Genomic DNA, 15,665 nt, shown 5'->3' with positions numbered 1-15,665 from the left:
GGTAGTTACTGTTGAATGGATTTTTGCCTTTTGAAAGAGTCAAGTAATGGTTTAACTCTTAAATCCACCTTTTCTTTAACTCCCTAACATGGCAAACTCCTCTCTCCCTCTAGTGATTTGTTAGCAGTCAGTAAGTGTTCAAAGATTAATATCAAGGTACACCAGTACCTTTAAACCCTTCCTCTGGCACACGAACCTGCATGATGTCATCCATTGCAGCATAATCTGCAAATGGTTCATCAGTCTTTAGTAAAATGACAGTTGCTGGTCTGACACCAAGGGTACCCAAGGTGACACAATCATCACTTAAAATATTTCCATCAGTTAATAAATCCTGGTCAAAAGGAGCAACTTAGAATACATTCATGATCTGAATTTTGAATTGTTTTAATGTTTGATTAGCAGAAACAAGAAGCATTTTCTCACCGCAAACTTTTCTATGTTGCATACTCCATTGCATGACTTGCTTATGATAGGCTATATCCTTTTCATGGGATGTCCTTTGCCAGTTTGTTCCTCCATTGCTTTGATTAAAATCTGGGTATTTTTCTCCATCTGGTTTAGCTTCTTCCTTGTCCTCCTGAGCTTGGGAACTACTTGCATTCAGTTCCAGAGCCAAATCTGTCATTACCTGTTTATTGTCTACAGTTTGTGGATGTAGATGATGACCCGACTGTACTCCTGCAGGTCCCTCTCCTGCTGGCACAGAAAGCCTTCCCTGCAGCTGGGACAGAGCTTAAATTCATAAATGTACTGTGTTTCTGAAGGGTTCATATCTCCCACTTCAATTCTTGTGATTTCAAATATATAATCCACAACAAACAGCTTTTGTATCATCTGCCACTCACTGGACCATAGCAGAGCCATAAGTTTAGAATCTTCTTTGGTCGCGGAAACAAATGTAAGCATAAGTCCCCCATGGGGACACAGAAGGGTGCTAGTTTCAACCAGTGACCCAGGACTACATCTTTTAGACTTTCTAATGTAGTGTGTTGGGAGTCACTGAAGCTGGAATTTGGTTATATAAGTGAGGGCAGGACAGAGCTATAGTGCCTTAAGCATCCAAACTACCTCAGTCTTGAGAAAAACATCCTGCCTGGACAATTTCAGTCATTAGACTTGAGGCAGCATTGCCTCTCATGATACTAACTTTGCAAGTGTATAAATAAACAGCCCTAATACTGTTGTTAGCCCTCTGGCCTATCAGGTAAGAGGCCACTCTACCTGACCCCAGCTTTTGTCTCTTGTCTTTATTTTCTAAATACCCTCAGCATTTTTTCCCAGAGACCACCAAGAGACCACTGAGTCACACAGTAGTAGCCAGAGAAAGCACTCACGTCTCTGTGTATCAGAACCTCACTGAGTTAGTACACATAAAATCCACTTTCATGTTTCACATAACATTCCATATCTAAAATTTCTGGGAAGCCTGTGTAAATTTTCAGCTTTTACTTATGTCTAGTTTGCCTATGAAAAACAAAATGCATCAGCTGAAAGTTCAAAGTGCAAGGAAGGCTTAGAAGCTCAATATTCCTTGTAGCAGCATTCTGTTTGCTTTGACAATTTTCACAAAAATATCGATTGCCTTCTTGTAATTTTTTCTTCCTTTAAAAATTCTGAGATACATACAACAGTATATATACACAATATAGCTAAGATAATTGTAGTACCAATTTTTATTGGTTTATTGAAGGGAACAGTTAATGTTTAGTTGTTTGATCAATCTTGCATTCTTATATCTGGTCATCTGAACAACTACTTTGAAGATCACAATACATAGTACAACAACGATTGTTGATTTCTTATCATGTTTTTCTAAAATTCTGTATCATTTCTAACAAATTTCCACCATTCTTCTACAGAGAACTGTGACAGGATGAAGAGGACATCTGTATCCTCTGGCCAGTAGCTAAGATGTGGTCTGTTTTTGTCCTGGAATTTGGAATTTGGAAAAGAAGTCTTGAGCTCTTTTGTGATCACTTATGTAAAGTTTCATTTTCTTCCCCTTCTCTTTCTAAACTATTGCACTGTGAACAGCACTCTCTGTAACTTGGAAACTTGGGAGCCTTTGGGATGTACTGCTGTAGTTTGCTCCGCACCTCTTTAGAAACCAGGCTTTGCTCATTATCAGACATGCACAGTTCCCCATGTAGACACAGTGTCTTCATTAAAATTTAATTGTTATTCTTTTCCTTCTTCTTTTGCTTCATCTTTGTTGAGGATGTGGCCATTCATTTTCCTTCTGCTTTGGCCTACATCCCCATCTTGTTCATCTGGTTGTTCAAAGGCTAACTGGCGCCAACACTGCAAGGAAGATTTTCCCAACCAAAACCCATCATTGCCCTTTCCTGATGCTATCAGCAGATTATTAATAATTTTCTAACCTTCATTTAGTTGGTTCATCAGACACAACACACATAACCTTCTACTACACATTAACGTTCTTACACAGTGCTTTCACAGTTAATCTTGGACCCCCTCCATGTCTACTATAAAAACTGTCCACTGAATATTTAGAAATTCTCTTCATAACTGAGAATTTATCTGACTGAAGTTTGTCATGGGGACTCAGGCAAACATAATTATCAGTAGGCTTAGTAGGTGGTGCTTCATCCAATCATTTTTGCAGCCATTTAAGAGAGACAAATTCATAGGGCTCAGCTCCAGCAGGTAACCTTTAGAACAGCTCCTTAACCTCTTCATGCTTTGCTTTTACTTTGTCCACACTTTCTTTACACATCTCAGCCATTTCAACACACCACTCCTCAAACTTGGAATTATCTTGATCTACCAGCTTTTAAAGAAAGGCTAGAACTTCCACAGTCTTATTGCACTTCTTTTGGCTTTGTAGTCTATAAACCAACATGTACAGATTCTGAGAGCAGTGAGTCCCTTGACCACACTTGGACCTGCAGGTCTATAACTTTGAAGGTTCTGCTAGATCTTTCTCAATCCCTAATTGTAATTTCTTTCCCTTCATCTTTTCTATATCTACACTGTTAAACTTATACCATATGCTGGACTGTGGATATTTCACATGGGCAATGTAATGTATTGGGAGCTGCTGCAGCTGGAAATTGGTCATATAAGTGAGGGCAGGACCAAGCTACAGGGCCTTAAGCATTCAAGCTACCTCAGCTTCAACAAAAGCATCCTGCCTGGGCAATTTCAGTCATCAGTCTCTAGTATCATTGCCTCTCATGATAATAACTTTGCAAGGGTATAAATAAATGTCCCTACTATTGTTGTTCAGTCCTCTTGCCTGTCAGGTAAGAGCCCACTCCACCTGACCCCAGCTTCTGTCTCTTGTCTTTATTTTCTAAATCCCCTCACCATTTTCTTCCAGAGACCACCAAGAGACCACTGAGTCATACAGTAGTAGCCAAGTAAGCACTCATGTCTCAGTGAACCACACTGAGTCATATACATAGGATCCACTTTTATGTTTCATGTGAGATTCCATGTCCAAAATTTCTGGGAAGCCTATGTAAGTTTTCAATTTTTACTTATGTTTAGTTTGCCTATAAAAGACAAAATGCATCAGCTGCAAGTTCAAAGGGCAATGAAGGCTTAGAAGCTAAATATTCCTTGTAGCATTCTGTTTGTTTTGACAATTTTCACAAAAATATCAATTGGTTTCTTGTAATTTTTTCTTCCTTTAAAAATTCTGAGACACATACAATAGTATATATACACAAGAGAGCTAAGATAATTGTAGTACCAATTTCTATGGGTTTATTGAAAGGAATGTTTAATGTTTAATTGGTTGATCAATCTTGCATTCCTATATCTAGTAATCTGAACAACTACTTTGAAGATGACAATATGTAATACAACAACCTTTGTTAATTTCCTATCATGTTTTTTAAAATTCTTTACTGTTTTTATTGCTTTTTATATTGTTTTGTTTTTGTCTTTATTATTTTGTTATTGTTCTTTTCTCTTTAAAATAAAACAAAATTCTGATATGCAATCTGTCAACTGTTTGTGACCTTAGATTTTAACTCCAGTTCATAGAACTTTGATAACAGCTTAGACTCTCTGCCACACTGATTTCAAACAGTTATGTAAGCATATTCTCCACGGATCTGCCGCTGCACAAAGTTCCGAACATCTGGATTCTTCTATTTAGACAAGGTATCTTCCAGTAGAGACACAAAGAGTTTTGAAAATTTCTGAGCATCCTGTTGTTGTCCAGTATCTAAACCCAAGGCTTTAATAAGCCCTGATTGATCAGCGCATTATCTGTTACTGTTTTGCAGCAAAGCAAACAAGTACTGGAGATGCTCGTAAATAGTCTGAAGTTCATAATTGTTCTTCTCCTGGACACTCTCTCCCTTTGTGTTGTTGCTACAGGTGCTTGGACAAAAGTAGAGCACCTGCAGACCCCCAGGTTGAGAAATCACACCTGAATAAATGTGTTGACATAACACATGGCTCCAAGCTTTGTCAGGCCCACAAGTGAGTTCTTTTTTCTCCTCTCACAGTTGGGGTCATCGATGTTATGAAAACTATTCTCATCTATTTCTCCTAATCAAATATGCTTACCAATCCCAACCAGGCAATTTGGATTTCCTTTGCAGTTTCATCTGCAAATGCAAGGGGTGAAGGGCTCCAGTCAGATGTAGTAGGTGTTCTCAATGTGTCCCTGCAACACCTCCTCCAGCCACACTGTCTTGGCCCAGAGCCAGGCCAGTTCTCTAGCTGCAACTGTGGGTCCATTGCCTTGGTCCAAGGAGCACTTTTGAGCCTTGCTGCTGTCGGGGCCTCTGCTGCCCAAATGGGTTCTGCCACCTCACGAGGCACATGCACATTCCCAGCAGTCCCTGTGCCTGCCTCACTGCTAACCTGCTGACAATACCAGAGCAAGTGGAAGTGGTTGCCCAAGGCTGGCTACAGCATCTCAACCGCTCTTCGGAGTAGTGCCCTGCCTACCACTACTCCAAAAGCCTGTGCCTGGAGGGAGACCAGAGGCACACTCCGAAAGCACTTGTTGAAGGAAAAGGAAGACAGGGAGGAAGTTAGTAGTGATTTGAAAAAAACCTATTATGGGAAAATGGAATGAGTACCAGTATTTTTTTAAAAAGCACCAACCCAAAATAACTATAATGAACAGGGTGTTGAATCTGATGAACAATAACATGGTCCTGTGTTTCTGGAGGGGTAGGCAGTGCAGGCAAAAACAAGTGACACTGGACAGATTTTTCACCAAAATTGATCCTGCAGCTAAGAGACAAAGAAGAGAGGAAAGCTCTGAAAGAAGTGTGCCTAAAGTCTTATGGAGGGCAGCTCTCCTTCCAAATAATCTTCTCATTCACCTTCCTGATCTCCATACTAGAAGATGCCCCAAGCAAGGTTAGTGTTCTCTTTCTTCATACTGTACTACAGTTAATTTCATTTTTATGGTTAAAAATACATATGGTACAAAAAGGATTAACCTTATTAACATTAAACCTTATGGGGAAATTTGATTCTTTTCCGAAGTTATTTGATTCATCATCAGAACCATGGAAAAAATTAAGTTCGTGAACCAAGGTATCACTGTATCTGTATGTCTCCAACATGAGACATACTGACTCCCTCAGCCCACAGCATGCATGCAGAAGCCCTACTCTCTGCAGGGAATTAAGCTCAGCTCTGGAGGCTTCCATCTGCAAACACAGGAAGGGAGATTAGACAGGACAAGGAATTTGGCAGGACCTGGAGACATCTGGACACACCCCAGAATTTACAATGGACACGTCAAAGGAGTCAGCCCACTGAGATGCAAGATTGCCAGAAAACTTTAACCACAGATATTCACTAAAATCTACCCACCTAGTTTCCTGCCTTCCTCCCATCCCTATAAAAGGGACACACTTCTATTTGCAGATAGCTTTGCCTGTCTGCTTACCTGAACCCAGGTAATTAAACATAGCCCTAGTTGCTTTCACAAAAGCCTGTCATTTGGTCTCTTACCTTACATTTTATTAGAGTATCTTACAATTTTCTTATGTCTTCTTCATCTCTTTTTTTTTTTTAAAGTAGTGTAATTTTCATTAAAAAGGTCTTTTTCTTCCTAGGCTAGGTTAATTCCTTTTATTTAATTTTTCTTGAGGCCATTGTTAATGATATTTTCTCCCAATCTTTTTCTCTTTGGGTTCATTATTGGTGTACAATACACTGTATATTGAATCCCCCCATGCCAGAGTTTCTTTGTTTCTTCTTTTATCATTTCATACAATTCAACCTTTTAGTTTTCAATTTCCTCCCCATTGATGCCCACTGAGTCAGCTTTGGCAGACTAGGAGTTTTAAAAAGCATTTTGTTGTCTTGATTTTTCCTTTCTTTTCTTTCTTTCTTTCTTTCTTTCTTTCTTTCTTTCTTTCTTTCTTTCTTTCTTTCTTTCTTTCTTTTTTCTTTCTTTCTTTTCTTTTCTTTTTTCCTTCCTTTCATGGTTAGGATTAGGAATTTGTTAGAATACAGTGACTCTATTACTAATATGGAGATCTACATTGCTAATGTCTGTTTTCCAGGTGTGGTCTTGGCTTTGATTTCTTTTTGTTGTTTATCTCTTTCTCCCTCTTGTTCAATTTAATAAGATTAGGCCCTGTTACTGCATTGTAAGGAAGATCTCTGTCCTTTGTACTAACATCAAGGGATCCATCCATGCCTTTCTTACATATATTAAAAGGTGTTTTAAACATTTCACCATGTTTTAGAGGACCCATATGATATGATATGTTATATTATATTATATTAATCTGGAAGGATGATGGGTTGCCAGTCTTACTGCTGTTGTCACTTCCTTTTCTCCTAGTGTTTCCCCAGTTGCAATCTACAGCGCCTTGGAGCTCTATCTGCAGTTGCAGGCTTCAGCTCCCTGAACGCACACTGGGTTCCCTCTTCCAAGCTGGAGGGAAGACTATATAAGGATCTTATTCCAGAAATAGCCTTGGTATCACTGGTCTGTTCTCAAGGTGTTAGAACCATCCCCAAGATGGGTAAAGAGTAAGTGATGTGCTGGGCAGCAGCAGCCCCACTTCTGATTGTCAAGTACTCTGGTATTGGACTCAATCTAGTGGATTTCTTCTTTAGGTTGACTCACTGTGCCTGGGTATGTTTACCTGCCCCATTTCAGAATAATATTATTGAGTGGCTCTCCTCTGAACTTCTTTCATGCACCTCCATATCTTGCTAATGAGATGATTCTCTAGTTTGGATATTTTAAAGACTTGGTCCCCAGATGATGTGTTGTTGATATGTGGTGAAAACTTTAACAGATGGATTCTGGTTGGTGGTAGTATATCCCTGGGAGTGATTTTCAAGTGTTATGGCTTGTATCTAGATGTCCACCTCAAAGCCTCATGCAATCATAAGTGGGGTTCTTCAGAGGTGGATGGATCTAGAGTGTGTGATGCTGGTATTAAGTATGTGATGCTGGAATCAAGGGTGAGTGATGACTACATTAATCCATTGATTGGTTTAGCATAGATCTGGGTAGGATTAAGGGCGCCCCACCCTGAATGTGAGTGCTATCTGCTCTAACAACTGCTAGCCTAGATAAAATATAAGGGACAAAAGAGGGTCAGTGTTTTCTCTTGCTTGATGCTTGCTGCCTTTTACCTGTCCTGCTTTGCCATGGAGTGTTTATCCTCTGCAATGCCCCTCTGCCAAAGAGCTGGTCAGCTGTGAACTGAAACCTCTAAAAACTGTGTGCTAAATAAATCTTTCCTCACTTCACTTGTGGGTGTTGGACATTTTGTCTCAGTGATGAGAAAAGTAACTAAGATATCAGGGTATATTTTGTCCCTAGGCCCCCGCCCCTCCACTTCTGGCCATTGTGAGGTGATCAGCTTTGATGTGCCATGCACTTACACATACTATATGGCCTCACTACTGGCTCTGAAATAATGGAACCAGCTGACCGTGGGCTGAAATTCCTGAAACCATGAACCAAAATCAATCTTTCTTCTCTTTCTTTTTTTTTTTTTGCTTTTTCTCTGGTACCGGGAACTGAACTCATGACCTTGCGCTTGCCAGGCAGGCGCTTTTGCCGCTGAGCTAAATCCCCAGCCCCTTTCTTCTCTTTCAATTGACTTTTTTCTGATATTTTGCCACAGTGATGGAAAGCTAAAACATTCCATCCTCTTTAGCTCATGCAGTCTTATTTTCTGATCATGTAAACTGTAGTGCAGTACAGGTCTTTCTCCAAGTATAACATTTTCTCCCCAAGCCCATCGTGTGGCTGTTTGGTTTCAAAGCTGTAAAAACTTCTATTCTGATTACAGTTTTAAGTATACTGAGTGTATGTAATAAACTAAAGTGGGTTTAATCCTTGTTTTGCACTAGAAATTCATTGACAATTCATTAACAAGTTTAGGTAATAAATTTAAGTTTATTCTGTAGCCTAAAAGTGCTTGAATTTTTTTTTAGACATGATTATAAGGGGAGATGTAAAGTAAGGAAGAAGAAAGCTAGAATAGAGAATAAATTGCTGATACCATAGTTTTTCAGTAGCTTTCAATTCTCTTTATTTCCTTTTAAAAGAAAAGCAGTCATAACTTATCCATATCATTTTGGGTAAATGTACATGTAAAATATATTTTAGAACTAAGTAACAAAAATACACCTCAAAGAAAACATATTAACACAAATTTTACTTTGAACACTTAAATATTTCATTAAGATTTCATGTACAAAATGGAAAATGAGGGAAATTATTAAAAGAAACCCCTATCAACTTGGAAGAATTCATGTAATACTTGAACTACACCAGGAAATTAATTTTTTAAAAAGCTATGTATGGACACTTTACTAATAGCTCCTCAAATAGCACAACATCACAAATCCTAACAAAGTGTTGAATTTTATTACTTTGCCTGAGGAAAAGAAATATGAATGGTTGGGTCAAATAGCTTACCATAATTTTCATTATTGTGCTATAAATATTCCAAACTATTACTATGCTAATGTGTTTACTGATGATCACATGAATTTCTCTACCAGTTTTTGCCCAGTGAATTTGTCCACTGAAGCAGGTGGACAAATGTATATGTATATCAGACTGCATTTAAAGAAACAGCTTAAATATTTTAGGTCAGTCCAAGGAATAAAATGTACTTTTGAAAAATCATGAGGTATGATTCAAAGTATGTATGTATATTTTCAGTAATATATCCCTGATTTTCTCCATCACTAAATGAGAATGAACAGTGCACAGTATTCCAATAAAGACTCCTAGTTATCAGTATGACTATAGGTGGAATCAACAAGCTCAGAGTTTCCTGTACAGAGAAGTAAGTGTAACATTTTCAATATAAGTTGTGTGGATTTTTAAAATATTTGTTGTCTATATGCAACATATGAAAAGATATGAACAGTTCCTTTTCACTGAATATAGGTTGATGATAAATCTCCACATGGTTAGCTGTTTCCTGTATTCTTTTATTTTCCTGTGTAGAGCATCTTGTCTTTGGGAGATTCTAAATGCCTTGTTGGTAATAACACTATCATTTGCTTTTTGCACAAACCAGAGTATATAATGTAATGCCTAATACCTACCAAATCCTAGGCAACACTCAATACGCTTACATATAATCGTAAGTAAATACTCAAAATGTATAAAAATATGACCCACCAGTTGCATGATTAATGCAAATCTTCTTCATTACTTTATATCTCCCCTTATAATCATGTCTAAAATAGAATTCAAGCAATTTTAGGCTATGGGCTAAACTTAAATTTATTACTTAAATTTGTTAATGAAGTTCAGTGAATTTCTAGAGCTAAACAAGGATTAAACCCACTTGAGTTTACTTTATCCACTCAGTATAACTAAAACCGTAATCAGAGTACAAGTTTCTACAGCTTCAGAACCGAACAGCCACATGATGGGCTTGGGGAGGAAATGTTACACTTGGAGAATTTGCATTTGTACTGCACTACAAATGCGAATGTTAAATTTCCTCCCAAAATCTCCTCCTCTGCTCTTCCCTGTAGTTTTATTTTCATTTTGAAAACTGATAGTATTTATCATGTTTTTGGAAATCTATTAAAAATTGGTATCCCTAATGTATATTTTGATAGCAATGGTACTAACAGACCAAATTTTCTTGAAAAAATGGCAGGTTTAGAAATGAGTCTCAAACTATAAAGTAACTTCTAAATATCAGATATTGTGATTGGTATACTTACATTCTGTCCCTGTGATATCTTCTTGTTTTGTCTTCAAACTAGAGATACACAAGGAGTAGATTAAGATATCATATCCCTGTGTATTAGTGTAGTGTGTTATTTCTTAATTTTTACCATTTCCATTGTGGATTAGTAACACACTAATAAGCAGTAAAATGAGATTATTTTTCTCAATTGCCAGTAACTGCCCTTTATAAAAAAACATATCATTGATTTTCTTCTGATTTCTCAGCAGTGGCTGGCAGAAAATTGAGTGATAGTCTTGACCTTCACGATGTTTTACAACCAGTAAAATTAAATCATGATGACAGAAAAAGGGAAGGAAATTAATTGTTGGCATTGTTTTATAGGAATCAGTTAAATTGAGTAAATATTTGGCAGTGTGGCAATACACAGTAGAACAAAGTAAAGATATTCAATTTTACCATATTCTAGTCAGTTTTCATGGTGCATCATTGGGCAAAAGAAATCCTAGCTACAAGCACTAAAACAAAGAGGAGCATTTTTCTGGTTTAGAAACAGCATGTTCATAATCACTAACTAAAGAATACACTTTCAGTTCTAGCAGATAGATGTTCACCTAAAAATTCGTTTGCCTTTTTATGATGGAGTTTGTTATACACTGACATCTGTTACATCAAAATTAATGCAATATTATAACCTGAAACCCTTTGAATGCAAGAATTTACCTTAGTACTTCTTGTTAATACTGAAGAATAATTAAAGTTGCAAGCCATCTTTTCAGTGACTCAAAAGTGGTAACTTGCAAAGCTAATAATCTTTAATAAATCAATTGCTCTACACATCTTTCCTAAGGGAAACACAAAGAAACTTTTGAAATATCACAAAGCTAAATGGTTCTTATGAAGGACTGATGGTTGACTATGTCTATATGGGTAATTATTTTTTATTAATTTAAAATTTCTCCTTTAAGCATTGTTTTGTTTCTTTGATCTATTTTCTTTCATATCAAGGAGATAGCTTGTCCCTTTACCCAGAGAAGTTTTACTTCTGGATTTATTTGATTATTTTCTTTATGTTTGTGAATTCTACCTAGATTTCCTGTCAGTAAAGAACCTGTTTTTCAGCAGTATTGGCCATCCAGAGAAGGCTAATGGTGTCTTGTTGATGTGCTGGTAGAAATGGGTCAAGTGTACCCTGTATGAACTTGAGCAAAACCGTGATACAGAATTTGTTAGTTCTTGCTCAGTAAAACTACTACCAAAGGAGATATTGGAGGGGCCAGGGCTGGAATTGGCTTCTAATTACCTAATCAATTTTTCTATGGCAAAAAATTACCGAGAATTTGAAAAGTCATTGGTTATCAGAAAATATTGAAATTTGAATTACACATAGGTGACATTCCAGCTATCTAAAGATTATTTTGCTGAATTAGCAGAAAACTTTTTAGAAAAATTTTTATTTCCTAATAGTAACTATTAGATTAGATTTGTTTGTTGTATCCATCTATGAATATAAAAGCCAAAGGTGAAATATACTTGCTTGGGGTTGGAAAATTGAAAAACCAACAAGTGAATAATGATAATTTAATATTTATTCCAATTAAATTTCATTTTGCTGTTATTTTCTCTGAATTTTCTCATAAATATTGAACATATAAGGGAAGAGAAAGTATTTATTGTTTTTCTTCTTAGACTTAATGTAGTTTTGTGAATAAAAAACAAAAGTATGAGGATGAAGTAAATGAATGCATCAATGAGGTTTTATTTAATGAAGATGTTTCAGAAGTTTGATGATGTCCTTGGCAATAATATTTGGGACTGGATTTTAAAATTTGTATACGGGTATGTATTTGTACATTGGTTAATATTAAGTTAGAATTAAGCTTGTGTCTAGAGTTTATTAGCTACTCTTTGGAAGTAGTGATCAATTGCATGGATTATGGCCATCTCTGCTGTAGGAACTCAGGTGAGCTACCCTGAAAAGCCCAGAAAATGGCCGCTCCTCCTCAGTGCTGCCACAATGGGGGTGAACTGATCAGGAAGGTCTAGAGACCAGAAGAAAAGCCAGTGACACAATAGAGTCCCAAGTAGGGTGCACAGGATGGACAGGCAGGACTACTGGCATGAAAAGTCTGAAGCAACAATAACAGTATGAACCAACAGGTGGTGAGTTAGGTGAACCACAGCTGTAACTGGGGACAAAGACACATGATATAGAACCAGGCAGGTGGGGTCAACCCTGTTCTCTTTTTTCTTTTTGTCTATTTGTTGCTTTTGTTTTTCTTTCTTTTTCTTTTTTTGTTTCTTTTTCTTTATATTCTCCTTTTCTTTTTTTCTCTCTTTTCTAAATGGCTTGGAGAACTCCAGCCACAGAAAACTAATCCCATACTCCAAACCCAGAGACCAAGTTCAGAAAATTCCTTGATTACTCCCACATTTTTCTCTTTTGCCCTCTCCTCTAGTTTCCCAAAATTTGTGTGATCATCCTCTGTCCACTAGCCTTGCTTCTACTTTCCTTTCAGCTATCTTTGTTTTGTCCACTATTCTTCTTACATCTCCCCAACATAGGGTAGAACCATCTATCAAGGGGAAATAATTTGAATACAAGCTCCCAATTTACAATTAGTTCTGTTATATAATTGTAGATTTTGCTCCTATGGTTTAAGACACAAAATTAATAGCTACCACAGTTTTTCACTTGTAAACTATGCTTGATGTTATTGTTATTGCTAATTATACTACTTTAGCTAGGATGTCATATCTGTTGTAATCAGTTGTTCTCCTTTCTGTAACAATATTGGGAAGCTCTTGGGTAATAACCTTACCACAGTGCAGCACAAAAGAACTGGGAAATGAGGCTCACAGATACCAACATCACTCTAAACAGGGAAGGTAGGATCTTAGAACAGAAATAAGCCAAGAACCTCCTGCACACAGAAGACATCCCTGAGGAATAGAATTTTCCTAGAGAGGACTTGGTAGTAGTAACACAGTTACCTAGTATAAAAACTTATAAGGATCAACACAGAAAAAATTAAAAAAATTTGAAATAAAAAATGACATGATGCAGAAGCAAGATGCAATCTCAGACCTTCAGCCCACTCATAATAAGTTCAGGAGAGAAAAAAATGATAGAAGTAAATGAAAGACCAACACTTGAGGTTCCTGAAATGATAGCAACCAAATAAAGAATCAAATCCATGAGACAACAGAGAAAAAGAGATCAGAAATAAACTTTCACATAATAAAGTCAACATTCATAAAGGAATTTCTCAGAAAATCCAGCGTAGATAGATAAAAAATAGATAATGATAGGAGAAGGAAGGAAACTGTGAACAATCAATATAGGAAAGAAATAGTATGCATAAAATGGATTTAAACAGTTATCCAGGAAACTAGAAATTCCATTGAAAGCTCTCAAAACTGCTTGAAGGATACTATAGATAGACTTTCAGACATTGAAGACAGGATCATGGTGAGAAATCATGAAGGAAAGATCTCTTGAAAATAACAAAAGTGGGGCTTGGGATTTAGCTCAGCAGCACAGCGCCTGCCTGGCAAGCACAAGGTTGTGAGTTCGACTCCCGGTACCAGAAAAAAACCAAACCAAACCAAAACAAAACAAAAACAAAAGGTCAGAAAATAACAATTCAACAGATTCATGATGACACAAAGAAAAATAACATAAGAGTAACTGATGTCAATGAAAAAGCAAGAGTCAATAAAAATGGCATAAAAACTGCAGAAGTAAGAGCAGAAACTTTCATGCATGGGAAAAGAATCTGAGATATAGACAGTAAGTGTGGCATATAGAAATCCAATTAGCCATAACCAAAATAAATCTACAGCGAGACACATAATAATCAAGATCTCAGAAATTCTGCACAAGAATAGAATATCAAAAGTTATTAGAAAAAAAGGAACAGATCACATACAAAGGAAAGCACATGAGAATACTGGCAGACTTCTCAACACAAACCCAGAAGTCAAAAAGAGTATGGAGTGAAGTACTTTAGGTCCTGAAAGAGAACAATTTCCAACCCAGATAGATGTACCCTGCAAAACTATCTTTGAAAATTAATGGAGAAATAAGATACTTCCATGACAACCAACAACTGAGGAGATCCATGACAACCAAACCAACCCTAGAATGAGTACTGAAGGGTATTTTAGAAAGAGATACAAATGACCACAATTCCAAAAAACAACAAGACAAAGAAACCACCAGGCATGGTAAGCTATTAAACAGAGGGAAAAGCAAGGAACCAAGAGCAGGAAAATATGAAAAAGATAGACTAATACCTATGTCATAACCAGTGATATTAATGGCCTCAATTCACCAATCAAAAGAAACAGGCTGGCAGAATGGGTCAAGAAACAAGATCCAACAATATATTGCATACAAGAAATATATTGAACTCAAAAAGAAATTAATGGACTGAAAATCAATGGATGGAAAATGATGTTCCATGCAACAGAAACCAAGAAAAAAGCAGGGGTAACTGTTGTGTTTGCAGACGATGTGAACTTCAAACCAAGAATAATTAAAAGAAATAAAGGTCACTACATACTTGTTAAGGAAAAACTGCAAGAAGAAGAGATAACAATCACCAAATGTGGGAGCACACAAGTGTGTAAGACAGCTAGTGGACAGGAAAAATCAAATAAACAATGCCACAGTTGTAATGGGGCCCTTAATATCCCATTGTCACAAAGAGATAAATCAACTAAACAAAAAATCAGCCAAGAAATAACAGAAGTTAACCAAACCTGTGTACAAATGGACTTAGTAGGTGTTTACAGATTGTTCCACCCAACAAAATAAGAATATACTTTCTTCTCAGCTGCACATGGGAATTTCTCTAAAATAGGCCATATGCTAGCTCATAGAACATGCTTACATAAATGAAAAGGAGTTGAAATTATTCCATTCATCTTATCAGATCATAATGCAGTGAAATTGGAAATTAATGGCAGCAGAAATGTCAAAACCACCATAACACATGGCCAATTGAATAAACCCTCCTGAATAATCAACGGGCCATAGAAGAAATTAAAAGAATTAAACAATATCTACAATCAAATGAAAATGTAAATACAACATGCCAGAACCTTAGGACACAATGAAAGTCCTAAGAGGGAAATATATAGCACTGAATCCTCATATCAGAAAAACAGAATAAGCACAAGGAAACAACCTAAATTTGCACCTCAAACTTGTAGAAAAAGAAGAGCAACTCAAGCTCAAAGCTCATACAGGCAAAGAAATCATAAAGATAACAGCATAAATTAATATAATGGAGATTAATAAAGTAAGGCAAAGAATACAAATGAATCAAAGAGTTGGTTCTTTGAAAGAATAAATAAAATTGATAAACCCTAGCCAACCTTATTGAAAAAAGGAAAAAAATCTCAAATTCCTATAATGAGAATGATGAAATTACTAAAGATCCTGTGGAAATTTAGAAGATCTTCAATATGTACTTTGATAATCATTACCCTCATAGGATGGAAAACATAGAAGAA

At 36.6% G+C, this 15,665-nt stretch overlaps 1 pseudogene; it reads right to left on the bottom strand.

Annotated features, from left to right (window-relative positions):
* Positions 1 to 151: 151 nt before the first annotated feature.
* The window catches only part of LOC102010635, a 25,430-nt pseudogene continuing 9,916 nt past the window's right edge, over positions 152 to 15,665 (bottom strand).

This window comes from Chinchilla lanigera, unplaced genomic scaffold (genome assembly GCF_000276665.1).
Source record: "Chinchilla lanigera isolate Chin_1 unplaced genomic scaffold, ChiLan1.0 scaffold00040, whole genome shotgun sequence".
Lineage (NCBI taxonomy): Eukaryota > Metazoa > Chordata > Mammalia > Rodentia > Chinchillidae > Chinchilla > Chinchilla lanigera.
The sequence above is the reverse complement of the archived record's forward strand: the minus strand, read 5'-3'. Positions and strand labels throughout refer to the sequence as shown.